Raw genomic sequence first — 13,395 nt, forward strand, 5'->3', positions numbered from 1 at the left:
TCCTAATACAATTGTCTGTGAAAAGAAGTAAAGAGAAAACTGACCAGGCACGTGGAGTCAAAGGAAGGTTTTTAGGGGGTGTGGTGTTGGTTGTAAGTTGGGAGATGCTTGGTTATGTCTGAATGCAGATAGATTCCACTAAAGAGAAATGTGGAAGATGTAAAGAAAAATAATGTGCTAGTTAGGGTAATGATTAACGATAACCCACTATGACAAAAGGATCCAGCAATATATAATAGGTCAGATGCAATAGAAATTTCTCACTCATATAAAGTTCTTAAGACAGAAGCTCTTAATGGCAGGTGGGACTCTCCAACTGATGATTCAGAGACCCACGCTCCAGCCATTTTGTGGACCCCTCCCTCACCTTTAGTATCTGGGTTCCATGTTTGCTGTGCCCCTTTTATCAAGTAAGCAGAAGGGAGAAGAACCATTCCTTCTTTTTAAGCTACTTGGTCAAGAAGTGATCCACATCACTTCTGATCACATTATATTGACAAGAACTAAAGGCAAGGGAGGTTGGGGAACATGGTTTCTGGCTGGCCAGCTACTTTCTAGCAACAACCGTATACTGCGGAAGGAGAAGCCTGAATTTAGAAGGACGATCATTTCAGCTGCAGGTAATAACCAATTGAACACATTCTCTGAGAAGACAGGACAGAGCGGGATCCAGAACACATGTGGATGAATTTGCGTTTGAAAGGAGGAGGGACAAATCCTTCATTGTAAGGGAAGGACGAAGAAGAAAATGAGGGCTTGTATTTCTATCACCAAGCACTTACAGTGAGTGCCAATTAGAGGAACAGAATAAGGGTAATAGATGTTGAAACCTGGTTGTGCCCAAATTTGGAGCCCTCACCCTCTCTTCCAGAACTTGGCTAAAGAATAAGGACTGCTGGCCACCTACTTTAGCAAGAATTTTTACCAGTATCATAGAATATATGAGTAGGCATGGCTGATCCTGGAGAAAGTTAAGATTAATTTCTTTGGGGACTAGTCCCCACCATTTTTTACCTCTGTCATGATAACCTAAAAGAAAAACTCGGAGAGAATGAAGTTTTGTCTTAAAACGAACACATTTTAAAACAGCCAAAGGCTTTGCCCTCCCTTGAATGTAATAGCATAAAAAAACAAACTGAAATCTTGCTAAAAGTAACCTGCGGGGAGGAAGCCGAAAGATGAACAAGAACTTGCTCTCAGCCTTGGGGAAGGCAGCGGGGAGCTGATCAGGAGCTGGGGCAGGTTAGCGAGCTTTGACTCTACAGCTAGAGGTGAAGCCCGCAGCACACATTCAGAAAGCCCTGCTATACTAAGCTTCACGATCTTGGCTTCCGGACAAGAGAGAGAACTTGTGACTGAAAGGGACACTCCAAAAAGAATTTCAATGAGGCACAACTTGAGGAAAAACAATAAGTTGCCCAGATTGCTTGGATCATGGACAGAGGGTTTGGCATGTGGACTGAATGTCATCAGCTGAGAACACAGCCTTGGTGGGTAGCTACGGAGCCTGCTGCCCACGTGGTCCCCTCGGGCTGGCTTCCTGGTGAATACTATTTGTGAGTGCCAATCCACTCTCCTCTGTTGGCTGTTTTTTCCTCCTTCCAAATGATTCCCACGGAATCTTTCCCACCCTAGGCACTGTGATGTTCTTTACTAAGATGTCATCATAGTTTGGCTTTGTACACAACTTTCCTTCGAGATGCATGGCAATACTGATGGTATGAATATAAAATGGCTCAACCCTTTGGAGAATTATTTGGCAGTCCCTTACAATGATAAACCTACATGCACCCTGTCACCTAAGTGTTCCATTCCTCGGCATTTACCAAAGGGCGATAAAAACCTATGCTAACACAGACTTTCATAAAATGTTCATAGCAGCTTTAGTCATAAAAGCCAAAAGCTATACATAACCTAAACGTCCACCAACAGGAGAATGGATGAGCAGATTGTGGTACATCCATACAATGGATTACTTCTCGACAATAAAAAGAAACGTACTACTGATAAATGCAATATCACGGATGAATCTCAAAAATAGTATGTTGAGTGAAGAAAGCCAAACACAGACACACATACACACAAAATCATACAGTATGTTTCTGGGGCGACAAAAGTGTTCCATATCTTGTTTTGGGTAGTGGTTGCAGGGGTGTATAAAGCTGTCGAAACCCATCCAACTGAACATTTAAGATCAATGTTGTTTCTCGAATATAAATCATACCTCAATAAAAATAAATCATCTTCCTTTGTGAAATGCTGTTAACATACTCTTTGCATATTCTCAGGTGTCAAGTGCTTGAAAATAGGCTTCCTGTCTCATCTCATCCCTTAGAATGGCGCATGAGGTAAATCCCAGAATTCAGAGGCAAACACCAACAAATGAATGGGGGGAAATTGGAGGGGGAGACGAACCATGAGAGACTACGGACTCTGAGAAACAAACTGAGGGTTTTAGAGGGGAGGGGGGTGGGGGGATGGGTTAGCCTGGTGATGGGTATTAAAGAGGGCACGTACTGAATGGAGCACTGGGTGTTATACGCAAACAATGAATCATGGAACACTACATCAAAAACTAACGATGTAATGTATGGTGATTAACATAACATAATAATAAAAAAAAAAACAAAGGTACAAGACAAAATGCAACTGAACCAAGGAAGAAACCGGGTGAGCGCTGGGGCCCCGCCAAGTGGCACTGAGGTTAAATTCTGCTGGCTCTTTGGCCAAAAACAGACCCCTCTTCTTGTGTGGCCTGGAAAGAGGTCAGTGCTAATTCAGCTTTATTGGCCCCTGGAGTTTATGCAGAGAGAATTCAGCAGGAGTTGACCCCTGTAGTCTTTTGTGTAGTCCTCCTGAACTATGGATTCGGCGTCTGGTGAGAACCTGCCTCCCGGTTCATAGATGGTAGAGAAGAGTCCCTTCCCTGAATTCCTATTGTGTTCTTAGCTGCACCATAAAACTCAGCATTCCTTTAATGCTAATATAGTATTTATTAGGCAGCCAATATAATGAAATGGTTAAAAGCATGATCTTGGTAGTCAGAGACCTGAGTGCAAATTCTGTGACTCATTATCTGTCTAAATTTGGATGATGCACTCAAACTCCCTAAGGTTCAATAACCTTTTGTGCTGGACAGGGGGATTTCCAAGAGGGAAGGCTGAAGAGGGATGTACTATACTTGCCAAATTTACCAATCAGTTTCACCCTCTTGGCAGGAGTGTGGGGTTGGTAGGGGAGAGCAGGGCTGTTGTGCTAATAGCAAGAAAACATCAGCAGTGGGGACAAGGCGTTCTCCCCCTAGCCATTTGTATGCAAGTTCATCATTTTCAAAGCTTGTCCATCTATATTACCTACTGTGAAACAGGTACTATTATACACACTTTATAAATATAGAAAATGAGAATCAAGATCTGTGTCTATACCAACATAAAGCTGACAACAAGCAGCTACACCTTCTATAAGTAAACAAAGGGTTTTCAATAATTTTTATTAATGTCTAATATAGGCAAATACTTTTCATTTTTATTGGAGAATTAAATACATAAAAATGCCATCAGTGGACACTTTGATAAATTTTGACAAGTTGAACATATACAAGCAGTCATCACCTAAATTAAGAAATTGAACAATTCCAGCACATCCAAAGACCTCTCTCAGCCTCGTGCCCCCTTTAGTCAACAGAACAACCTTTCAGAAATAACCATATTTTGACTTCTGCTATGGACCGAATGTTTATGTCCTTCTCTAAATTCGTATGTTGAAAATCTAGTCCCCAGTGTGATGGTATTTGGATGTAGGCCCTTTGGAATTGATTGGAATGAATGCTCTTATGAAGGAGACCCCAGGGAGCTCCCTTGTCCCCTCTGCGATGTGAGGACACAGCAAGAAGACCCTGTCTCTGAACCAGAAAGCAGGTTCTCACCAGACACTGAATCTGCCAGTCCCCTAATCTTGGACTCCCCAGCCTCCAGAACCGTAAGAAATAAGTGCTTGTTGCTTCATCCACCCAGTCAGTGGTTATAGCAGCCTGAACCAACTAAGACAACATCTAACACCCAAATTAATGGTGCCTGTTTTTGACCTGTGTATAAATGGAATCACATGGAATCACACATGAGCACTCTTTTGTGTCCATTGCTTTCATTCAGTTTTGTGAGATTCATTCGTGTGGTCGTGACTTCTGCATCCTCATTGCTGTACGGTCTCCCACTGGGAGGACAGACATGGTGTGTCTATACATCCTCAGTGGAGGGGCATTTGGGTAGTTCCCAGTTGGGGACTTTTATGATTCGTGCTATTAGTAACAGTCTGTTGGTAACCAAATCCATGTGTTTCTGTTTGGTGGAGCTGCGGGGTGCCAGGTTTTATGTTCAGCTAGAGCAGACCCTGTTAAACAGTTGTCCAGAGGATCTGTCCCTATTTACACTCCTACCAGCAGCAAGTCCTTTTGTTCCAATACTTGTTACTACTGGTCATTTCCATGTTAGCCATTTAGATGGTGCTGGGGCACGTTTCGTCTTCAGTTTGATTTCAGTACCAATTGTTGACAGCTTTTTCTTTTTCTTTCTTTCTTTTTTTTAATTTTTGATTGTGGCTTGAATTTCATGCTTTCCTTTCACGCAATGGCTGAGACACTTTCATCCAGTTTCTTCTTTTTACTTAAAATTGCCTATCCTACAGGAGATTCTGATGAGTTCTTTCTTGTTTTTTTTTCCAGCTCATCTTTCCTTTGTTTTCTTTCCCTAATTGTTGCTTTCTGTCTCTCTTACATGTCCTCCACAGCCCCCTTGAGGGCCACTCCTCCAGGTGACTCTGCAGCATTCATCAGAGCGCCCAGTCCTGAGGATCTCAACCTTGTGTGGATACTCAGGGCCCCTGGGTTCAAATTTTCTCCCCTCTCTAGTCTAGTCTCGTTCATGCCCATCCTGGGACTAGTTCTAGTCCCACTTCTTCAGTAAGTCAGGCCCTAAAAACTCTCAGGTATCAAGAATAATTAACCGTTCTTGAGAGTTTATAGTAGCCAGAAACTTCACAATATTCCTACACACTACACAAAAATCCTACACTTAACAAGTGAGGACATAAAGACACAGTTAAGAAAATTTCCCAGTTCAAACCATTAGTAACTGACAGAACCATGATTCAAACAGCTCATCTAAGCCCAGAGTGCATGCTCTTAGGACTTTGGTGAATTTATGAAGCTACAAAATCCTACAAAATCCCTATTGTCTGTTCCACTCATCTGATGGTTATATTTAGATCCTTGTATCCTTGGCCATCCTTTTATTTCCAGCACCATGATTTTGAACCTTTAGGATCTTCTATTTGATTCTGTAGGGCATGTAAAGAGTGGAAATATTGACTGAAAAGGAGATAAAAGTAAAAACATAAAACTCCTGTATGAGAAAGAATAGCGTAAATGAAAAGACAGATGACAAACCAGAGGAAGAGTAAAATAGATGACAAAGATTTAATATCTTATTACATAAAACCCTTTTATAAATCCATAAGGGAAAAGGCAAGCAACCTATTAGTTAAATAATTTTTTAAAGGATAACGTAAGAGTAAAGTAAGCAATTCACATTGGTGGAGATGACTAATTCACAAAAAGTTTTACTTCACTGGTAATCAAATGAATGAAAATTAAAATGATTTTTTACTTTTTTAAAAGATTTTATTTACTTATATGAGATTGAGAGAGAGCACACCAGCTGGGAGGAAAGGGAGAAGAAGGCTCCCTGCTGAGCAGGGAGCCCAAAGCTGGGCTCGATCCCAGGACCCTGGGATCATGACCTGAGCCAAAGGCAGACGCTTGACCCACTGAGCCACCCGGGCACCCCTGATTTCTTTCTTTTAACAGAGGTGGCCTGGCCAGAAAAGCATAACCCACCTTCAGGTGGTTGGGACTCAGGTAGAGAGTAGGTCTCCAAGGTGGGGGCTGAACTGCTCTGGCTTGTGGGGAGACAAAGGGATTCCCCACTCCAAGTCCTGTCTTTCCTGCTTTGGGACTCAGTGTCCTGCCATCTCGTAGGTAAAGTTACTGGGGTTCAGCCCGGCCCAGTGAGTGTGGGTCCTGCTCAGGGTGTCTGGTGTTCGTTTCACCTATACATAAAGATGTATTAGCATATATATTAATGTAAAAGCATATGCTTTATACTTTATACTTTCCTATACTATTTATCTATTTATTTTGCAAGGACTCTGTGTTAGTTTTATCCTTTCTTAAAGTTATTTCTGTCTCGGGAAAACAAGAGTGTACATCACCCCTTCTGGGAGGCAATATCAGAGTCTCAACCTCACTGGAGTCTGATGGTAGGGGTTCAACAGTTTGGGGGCAAAGAGCGACAATTTCTAAGAAACCATTTATCATTCACTTGATTTTTTTAGAAACTCGATTTTCTAACAGTGTGTTTCTGGTGTGAATTAGTCATGTCTGGACTCTGTCTTCAGGACCCAGCAAATTGCTTCCCTTCCTCCCCTTTTTGTCCTGAGGATACAAGAGGGCCTACAAATCAGCCTTTTAGGCTTACCCACAGGATTATCTGTCCCATCCAGATCCCAGCCAGACTGCGTGCATTTCGACCATTCGGGTGTCCAGCCTTTCAGATGACCTATTAAAAATCTGCATTACATGCTGATGCAACACCTGGCAAAAATCTCACTGTGACCTCAGACCCCAGCTTCCTCCCCTCTGACTCCTCTCCGGCCTTCTCCACTTTCAGCCGTGAGTTTACTAATCTTCACAGGAGACTCTTCGTAATAAATAGTATTGTCTATCATCTATCGAGTGTTAACGTTATGCCAGGAATTGACATATGATTTTATTTTAATCCTCCCAACAATCCTTTTAGTTTAGTATAATTACTATTTTACAGATGAAAAAAACAAGGGACATCAAGAAGAGCACAGCCAGGATTCAAAGTCACATCTGTCTGGCTTTCTTCCGATCTGGAATCTTTCTCCCCTCAGCTTTTCCTTTGCCAGGAGAAACCCCTGACTTTGTTCTCTGCTAAAGGTTGGATTGCAACCACCCCCAGGTGATTTGCTCTCTCTTTTGATCATGTCTGTGAAAGCTGTGAACAGTTTCCTTGCATTGTTACCTGCTTAGATACCTGTATGCTCAGACCTGCCCACTCGTCATTTCCTGAATGTTTACTCTCAACACCTGTCAATCCAGAGCAGCCCAATGAAGAGACCCCCCCACCTGTCTCCAGTAATGCCTAGCATCAAATCTGTTTCAAGTTTGAGCGACAAGATACTTCGTGCTTCTCTTGATGGAAAGACTAGGCCCTACCAGAGTATATTTGTGTTTTAAGAGAACAGTGTATCCAAGCAAATCTCTAACACAAGAAAATTTTCTTTTTTTAAAAAAATATATTTATTTTTTTATTGAGGGGAGGATTGGGGGGCGGAATGTGAGCAGGAGGAGAGGCAGAGGCAGAGAGAGAGAGAGAATCCCAAGCAGACTCACAGAGCCCGACGCAAGGCTCCATCTCACGATTGGGAGATCATGACCTGAACCGACACCAACAGTCAGACACTCAGGTGCCCCAACACAAGAGAATTTTCTTTTTTCTTTTTTTTTTAAAAGATTTTATTTATTTATTTGACACAGAGAGACCCATAAAAGAGAGAACACAAGCAGGGGGAGTAGGAGAGGGAGAAGCAGGCTTCCCACGGAGCAGGGAGCCCGATGTGGGGCTTGATCCCAGGACCCTGGGATCATGACCTGAGCTGAAGGCAGACGCTCAACTGACTGAGCCACTCAGGCGCCCCAAGAAAATTTTCTAAAAGGAAGAAATTCAGAACAGGGTAGAGAGTGGCACAGCTAATCCTTGTTTTACAAAAAAGGAAGCAGAGTCTCAGAAAATTCGTTGGCTTAACCAGAAGTAAAGCACAACATGTGAAAATGAAGCTCTACCTGCTAATCACTGACTCCAAGCCTCACCCTTTTTCTGCCCCCACCCGGTGCCCATCTTCATCAGCCACAGGCCTGCACTGAAGCTTTCCTTCCCTGGGGCCTGGGTGTCCAGCCTTTCAGATGACCTATTAAAAATCTGCATTACACAGAATCTGCAAACACAAATATACTCTTGTAGGGCCTAGTCTTTCCATCAAGAGAAGCACGAAGTATCTTGTCACTCAAACTTGAAACAGATTTGATGCTAGGCATTACTGGAGACAGGTGGGGGGGTCTCTTCATTGGGCTGCTCTGGATTGACAGGTGTTGAGAGTAAACATTCAGGAAATGACGATCAGTTATATCTGTGGGAGAGCCGCTTCCTCAGTGTCCTGGAGAGGGGCTGGGACAGGACTCCCCTCCACCCCTCCAATGCTTTGCCCCATCAAGGCTCACAGTGAACCCTCTGGATGAATAAAAGTGTTGTTAAGAACACCCTACCCGTCACAACATTTTAGGTGTCATTATTATTTTATGAGCTAAAATGCTTAGCTCTTTATTACCAATCTCTCAATTTTCCACCAAGGTTATGCTCCCTACAGTACTTCTAAATTCCATAAACTATTTCATTCATACATTCATCCAGTAAGTGTCAAAGCATAAGGAATGCTAGGTCCTAGGGAGAGAAAGAGCCCTCTACTCCATAGAACTACGGGGTTAATTTTATAAAATTATTTGTTCCAAATTCACTGGACTCTCCTTGACTTCCAAGCTTACTCTCTCTCCCCCAAGGCTCAGGGCGAGCCTGTATTCTTGTGACTCTTGGACAGTCAACCATTTATAAGAACAAATCCTGCTACACTGGTGAGCTGGCTTCCCCTGACCCGTGCCACCCCATGTGTGCACACTGGCTTTGTGTTCTGACCCTGGCAGCGCTCACAACAGCTTGTATGATCCAAGAGCATCGAGCCAAATCACTCCTGTCATCTTTACTCCCTGGTCCCATCCAACAACATTGTTTCACTTCCACACTCCATGCCTTCTGCTCTGGGGCTCCTTTGTCACGGTGCCCACATTTAGCACCCCGCCTTGGTGGGGAATGCCACAGACTTGCACCCACTCACTGCTTCCACTGTTGACCTGAAATCCACCTGCTTTAGGGACAGGTGGAGGGGCCAGGGGCATAGTCCCAAAGTATACCTGATTTCGTGTTTGCCTCCTAGCACCTAGAACAGTCTCTAGTATATGGTGGGAACTCAGCAAATATGTTTTGAAGGGAGGGAGGAGCCAAATACTGAAGTGACTTGTGTAAGGGATCTAGTTTAGAAGAGAACTAGATGAGAATCCTGGCTCCCTAAGTCCCAGATCAGTGCCCATTCAACTCTACCACCCTCAGCTTACAGTAGCCTCCTACCGGAAGCAAAAGGAAGATGGATAAGAACAAGGGAAGGAGGAGAGAATATAGAAGAGAAAGCACAACAAGTAAGATTTGGGGTTGAATGTATGAGTGGCATAACAGCAAGACAGAGCTGACCGTTTCCGGATCTAAGGTAGTCTGCTCCAAAGAAGATCAGTTATATTTATGGATAAATGATCTGTTGCCCAAATTCTCACCCTTGGAGCAGGCCTGGATGAACACTTGACTCCAGGCATAATAAAAGTAGCTTAAAATTCACATTTATAAAACTTAAATGTGGCCATTTACCTTGCATCCCACTTCCAGTTATCAAGGTTTTTTTAAAATCTCATTTAAAAAAATAAATATGACCTTTTCCTACCCATCCCAGCAAGGGCAATGTCTCTTAAGTTATTATTGTTTTCATTGATGTTACTTTAAACATCTTCGGTGGATCAAGCATATTAGATATTAATTAGTTATTTTGATTTAATTAGCATGCATCAAATATTAGAAACCCCAGGGGAAATTTGAGAAATTTTGTTTCAGAATGTGACTTAGATGTTGTTTTTATGTCCACAAGGTATTGACTGTACTGTTGACCAAGACTGAGGCCTGGGGAAGAGAAATGGTGTTATTTAAAAAAAAAAAAAAAAAAATTGACAATACGGACAGGAGGTCTGTCAGAGTTTGACAAAATGGTTTTGGAAATTAAATTTTTTACTTAATGGGAAAAATGTTATACTGAAAACTATAAAGCGATAAATACTTCCTATAATTCCATGTACAGTTATTTTATATTTTAGTATATAGTTATTCAACATTCGCCAAATAGGTGTATTTTCTAAGAAATCTCAAATTATCAAAAACCACAAACAGGTAACACCGAGCGAGGCTGGAGAGGGGTGGCTGGGGAGGAGGAATGGGAGAGAAAATTTTCATTACAGAAATACTACTATGTACCTTTAGGTTTTGTCCTTTATGAATGTATCTCCTGTCAAAAATAAATCACATGTAAACTTAAAACCAAGATTTAAAAAACATTTTAATGGGAACAGAAAGTTGTAGACTCACAGTAGAATAGGCTTTTTTTTCTACAGTAATTTCAATAATAAATGTCTTCATAGCTGCAAGTGTATTTGGTTATTGCAGCTTTAAAAAAAATGGCGGATCAAGAACTACAATAACAAACACAAACTCTTCCTTCCTTGCCCTTTACCCCACATAGTCAGAACCCTCTGAAGTCCTACCACTTCTGCTGTGAACTTCTGTTTGCAGCTCCATCTGAAATAGCTAGGGTAAGCAGCAGCTTTTTCTCTATTCTGATGATGCTAGTTCTGATTAGTTCCAGTTATTACTAAGAGTGGTTCATATAAATTATGTTCCACAATTAGGAAATTGTGCTATATCCAGTCCTTGTTATGGACACTAGCTATGGGAGATGTAATTTCCCAAATTATTTTTCTAAACAATTTTTTCCAGGTGTGTGTACACATACTTTTACATAGAAGTTATTTTTTGTTTTGCTTTGTTTTTACTGAAAAAAAGGATCACAATAAACATACTATTTTAGACATTTTTTTTAAACCCCACAATGCATTTGGAAACTCTTTCATGATAATGTAGAAATACACTATCTTTTTAATTCATCACATCCCATTTTATCTACCCACAATAATAGTTTAATCCCCTAGACATGCATATTTATTTTCTTTTAAAGAAATTAATACTTCAAGAATTTGCTTCTTTCATTCCACAGGGTTCTATCTTTTCAGTACCTTTACCGTGTTAGTATATGAACTATTAAAGTGGATGTTATTTCATTATCATTTAAAGATAGACACTCCAGCCAATGAAGGTTGAGATTCCTATAGGCCATAGCAACCCTGGGAGATAATTGCCTTCACTGAAGCTATGACAAACCCAGGAGTAACTGAGGTCCACCCAAGGAAGGTATGAGTTGTTCATGACTCAGCATTCTCCGATCTTTATTTAATCAAGTGCAAGGCATTGTGCTAAGGAAGAGGGAGGGAAACTAAACTGGGTCACTCTAATGGTCCAGGACACTTACAATCCAGCAGGGAAATATACATGCATAAGGCATACCGAAATAAGTATGATACCGGAAAGACTAGTAGGTAAGACCAAAAAAGTAAATAAACAAAAGTGTTCTAAGAAACACAGAAGAACAGATTAAATTAGGCTGGGGAAGGCAGCAGTAGAGTTGCTCTCAGAAGAGCAGGTGGGATTGCAACCAAGAGAAGAGAGAGAAGAGGCTCTAAGGAGTTAACAAGAGTCTAGGCTGTTGACATCGGCTTGATTCAAGCTGCTCAGAGCTGTAAAGCCTTTCTCCTGTTCTCACTCTGTCCTTTTTAGTTCTCTCCTCCTGAGGCTGCTATGTTTCTGGGCACGCCCAGAGGATCTTCAGCCTTTACAAACCGGTTGTGCAGAGGCTGGCATTTCAATAAGAAACAAAGTGCTGAGTAACAACATGAAGTCAATCCATTGCTTGCCAAGAGCTGGGAGGCCTGGGTGGTTTCCCAATCTTAAAGAGGCAGAAAAATATTAAAGCCAGACTCCCAGGGAAAAGCCTGGATGAATTTACTAAACCAGAAAAGGCTATGTGCTCACTGATTTACGGTAGCAGCCCCACCTGTGATTACTCTCATTCGTTCCCAGGTCAGATGGATGAATGTAGCTCTCAGTCATTTTGCCTTTCTTCCATGACAGACTAACATATCCCTAAATGGCTTACTTTTGTGAAGAATCTTTCATGCCCTGTAGAGCAGAGATAATTTTCAGTCAGTCCTGGGTCAAAGAGGAAAAGTTGAAGAGATCTCAACAGGAAATGACTCTGCTATGAAGCATTCAGAGTATAAGTGAACAACAGTCTGGCACAAAGGATGAGTTTTAGGTGTCCCGGAAACAATAAGGGCCCACTGCCCGCTCCAATGGTAAAACCCCAGTCTGATGAAAGGTACCAGTGCTCCAGAGGAGATCACACCTGGATCCATCACACCCGTGTCACAAGTCTTCTACCAGCCCAGCTAGTATTCAACATCCTGGGGCCTTTTGTCTGATGACTCATGTTTGACCACTTGTTCTAGGAACAGGGGACCAAATATTTGGGAGCCCTCATGGAGTCTGTAACTGAAATGACAGACAGAGCAACCCAAGGAGGACTGGGGCCAACACAGAAATTTGTTTTAATCTTCACTTAAAATTTAAAAATTTTAAAAATATGATTATAAAAATCATATCTACTCCTGATGGAATATTTGGAAAATCAGAAATATATAGCATAGGAAAAAACCACAAGTTCACCACTGACAAATATTGAGTGTATTTATTTTCATTCTGTGTTCTCTGCACACACGAATGTATAAAATTAGGATCACATGATACATATATGGTTTTATGTTAATTTTTATCTAACACTGTACTATAGTCCTTTCCCATGTTATTAAGTATTATTATAAACATTGTTTCTAATGGCTGTACAATATTATATTCTACAGGTATAGATGGCAATTTATTTAAACAGTCCACTTCTTGGGGCACTTATATTGCTTCCAGGATTTTTCCTTTTTATAAATAACACTGTGATAAATATCTGTACATATAAATATTTTACTATAATCAAATGTATTTCCTTAGAATTCATGTCAAGAAGTAGAATTACTGAGTCAAAGAGTGGGCTTGAATTTTTTTTAAACGTATTTATTTTAGAGAGAGGGAGAGTGCACATGAGTGGGGGGAGGGGCAGACAGAGAGAATCTTCAAGCAGACTCCCCGCTGAGTGTGGAGCCCCATGTGGGGCTCAGTCTCACGACCCAGGAGATCACAACCTGAGCTGAAACCAAGAGTTGGACGTTTAACCAACTGAGTCACCCAGGCACCTCTCTAATTTTTTTCTTTTAGTTATAAACAGATAAACCATGCTGTATGAGCAATATATTATGAAGTCTGCACATCTAGCAGATCTCTCTGAATCACTCCATGGGTGAGTCAGGGATTCCACGCTCTTACTCAGTAGTCTTATTTTGTACATTTTACCTGTAGTCCCTTGAGCTTCATCACGCCCTACCCAAGACCC

The sequence above is a fragment of the Phoca vitulina genome, unplaced genomic scaffold (genome assembly GCF_004348235.1).
Source record: "Phoca vitulina isolate PV1807 unplaced genomic scaffold, GSC_HSeal_1.0 scaffold3, whole genome shotgun sequence".
Lineage (NCBI taxonomy): Eukaryota > Metazoa > Chordata > Mammalia > Carnivora > Phocidae > Phoca > Phoca vitulina.